Below are 3,217 nucleotides of genomic sequence, written 5' to 3'. Positions count from 1 at the left end.
CAGCAGCAGAGATCTTCTCCGATATTAAGATTTTCCAACATGGCAGTGACCCCAATTAAGTCATAGTCACGTCAAGTTTTGATCTCATGAACGTCTGTGTGATGTGTATATTTTATATTTATTTTCGTTCCATTTTCAATGTTTTTGAGCCGAACTTTGTAATCGTTTAGATCCACTTTTAGTGAAACTTACACAGCAGATGCCGGAAACAAACCCCGTATGTCGCAAAACCACACGCGTTACTTTTTGATGTAATAAGGGTTGGGTGATTTTCAAATGATTGGCATTATATTGATAAAATACAGCAGAGGAATTGATGCGATAGTATTTTCTTGAAATAAGTCTCTCAACAACTCAGTTCGTTCCCGAAGATTATGGATGTTCAGCGACTGAGCACTTGCAATATGTGTCCAGTAGATGGCAGCAGATTTACATTTGACAAAGGTGTGTTGTAACCTTACAAGAACAAGTAGAGGGCGCCACTGAGCGCGTGGCGTGTTTAACCGGGGCTTTGATGGCGAGTGTGAACTCTTCCTGAAAAGGTCAAAAGAAGACAAGCGGCCGTTTTCGGACTCGTGACATCATCCCCGCTATTCCCGGCGTGGCTGTCACTTTCACTTTCAGTCGTCTGGCTCTCGAGAGGGCGGCGCCAGTTATTTTGGCCACCTGTCCTCATGACTCACCTTCCATCAGCCTCCTGCACCTGTCTGCCGGCCAACTCTTGTACTTTGCATCCCATTGTTTACCCGAATGTTTGCAGTTGTTGCTGCAATGTCACCAGTCTCACTAGGAGAAGAGAGATGAGAAGACAGAAAGAAGTATGTACGTAGAATTACTGTAACAAACACTGGGAAGGAATCGCACAAATGTATTCCTTGCCTTTATCCATCAGGCCCCCCGCCGTGCCCGGCGGCCGCTTCAGTCAAGCTGCGTTGGCTCGGCGTCGGGATATGCGTGAGCACGTAGCCGCCACGAGGCGCAAACGAGATCGAGCACCTGCAGATGTGCCCTTCAGCAGCATCTGTCGCCGCGGTCTTGACGTCAGCGTCGCAGCAAAAAAGGTTTTCTTGGCTAAAAATAGTTAGCGTCATGTTTTCCCGAGAAGAAATTGATCTTGATGGTGGGGGTTAACATGTGCCTTCCTTGTCTGCATTAGAATATGCTGGGCACTTTGAAAGGGAATTGAAGGAGCCACTTCCATTGGATGGCAAACAAGTAGTGCGTGCTCACTCCCACAATGACGCAAGCGCCCCTTTTCTGCCTTAGCTGTGCTATTTGTGTAACGCACACGCCTCCGCTGTCGACGGACACGTCGGCCGGGTGAAAGCGATCCGTGCTATTTTCTACATTGTGTAACGCACACGCCTCCGCTGTCGACGGCGATCCGTCGGTTTTCTGCAAGCGACAATGCCAGCGTGGCTTCCTGAAAAACTGGAAGAGCCTCGGTGGCCGCGGGGGCGACCCGAAATGGCGTCGTCTCGACAACAAAGGTGAAAAACGTACAGAACGCAATGACACGGGCAAATTGAAAACCACGTTAGAAACGAGACTAAAGACTTTAAGAGTCAAAGGAGAGGATTCAATAAAGCGCTGATTTTATTGCGCTCTAATGAAAGAGGCCTGACTCACAATAAGCTGCCTTTCTCTCTCCCCTTTCCTCTCCCACGCTCTCTCTCTCTCGCTTTTTCTTTTCGCAGCCTACGGCAATATTTTAGCAGACTGGGCGGCGGGCACATGTCGGTCGGTCGGCCCTCACGTGGCGTCCGACCGAGGTGCCTTGCCCTTTCCATTGGCGGCGGACCGGAGAACTCCAGCGACGCCATCGTCATCGTGGCTAACTGGTTGGCTTTTTAAAAGAAAATTTTACACAGAGGTCACATTAAGCAATGACAAGTGGCCTGTGTCTTTACAGATTCTGCTCCCGAAAAATGTTTACGTGTAATATTCCCGCCATCTTTTTGCTGTCCATAACGGCGACGCTTTTATCGCATTTAATTTCACGCATGATGGAACGACGATGACGACGACGACACTTTCCCGAAAGAATTGCTTCATTCTCTTCCTGGCTTTTGGATCGTGACGGATGATGCGTGTTTTCCACAGGTGCGAGTGGGCATGCTTGACTGGCAGGTGAAAATGAACGGCCGCAAGTGGGTCCGGTAGATAGCGGACGAGGTGTGAACGAGGAAAGAACAGGGGGGAGATGCCTCGCTCGATGAGAGGAGGTGAGGAAAGAACACAAGATCGGCCGGGCCAAAGGGAAACGTGATCGCTTTTGTGTGGGTTAGCAACGAGGTCACACGGCGCCATGATATTTCGGTATTTGAATATTTCACGATACGAAAAGAGCCGAGTACAGGTCCCTGCGGGACTCCGCAAGTGACGTTACAATACTGCCAGGTTTTATTGCCGCGAGTTACACGATGTTTCTTTTCTGAGAGCCTTTAAAATCAAGATGTATTTCCAGGCAATTTAGTCGCAGTAGGTTCTGATCAGCGGGATCAATGATTCCATTGATTGTCTGAGGTCCAGTAAATAATATTATCAATGAGACGTTGCAAAAATAAAACATTAGCTGCTCTCAGTAATCAGTCCCGACTTCAAAAAGTTTAAAAGGAAGTACCGTAATTTTCGGACTATAAGTCGCACCGGAGTATAAGTCGCACCAGCCATAAAATGCCCAAAAAAGTGAAAAAAAACATATATATGTATATAAGTCGCTCCTGAGTATAAGTCGCCCCCCCCACCCAAACTATGAAAAAAAATGCGACTTATAGTCCGAAAATTACGGTACATAAAAGCTGAAAAATAGAGGGCCAAGGTCAACGCCATGCGGGACTCCGCAAGTGACATTACAATACACAGAGGCAATCATTAAGCTGTTGCGCTACTTTTTTTGTTGTTGTTGTTTCCAAAACTAGCGAGGGATTTGCTCGGGGTCGAAAGCTGCAGCGACAGCGATACAATCGTTCATATTTCAGCAGGACAATCAATTGGAGTAGATAACAAACCCTCGGCGGCGGCGGTAATGATGCACCTTGACGTTGGCAACGAAAAATAATTCACAATCAGCCTTGAGTCAGTCCGATCCAATACTGTGATTCATCTTGTGCCAATAAAGCTTGTCATTTTCCATTGAATACTTTTACAAAGTGTTCTTTCGTTAAAGCTGTGTGAGAGGAGAAGGCAAGAAGAAATACCTGCGTCAACTCAGCGG

The 3,217-nt window shown here is 47.3% G+C and overlaps 1 long non-coding RNA gene across 1 annotated transcript; it reads left to right on the top strand.

Moving 5' to 3' along the window:
• The first annotated feature begins 1,287 nt into the window (after positions 1–1,287).
• LOC133151385 (uncharacterized) lies at positions 1,288–3,217 on the top strand. Its single transcript, XR_009713898.1, has 3 exons — positions 1,288–1,490; positions 1,698–1,841; positions 1,913–3,217. It is a non-coding gene; the product is annotated as an uncharacterized LOC133151385 (long non-coding RNA).

The sequence above is a fragment of the Syngnathus typhle genome, linkage group LG3, assembly GCF_033458585.1.
Source record: "Syngnathus typhle isolate RoL2023-S1 ecotype Sweden linkage group LG3, RoL_Styp_1.0, whole genome shotgun sequence".
NCBI classification, from domain to species: Eukaryota; Metazoa; Chordata; class Actinopteri; order Syngnathiformes; family Syngnathidae; genus Syngnathus; species Syngnathus typhle.
Note: the sequence above shows the minus strand (reverse complement) of the source record. Positions and strands in the feature narration are given on the sequence as shown.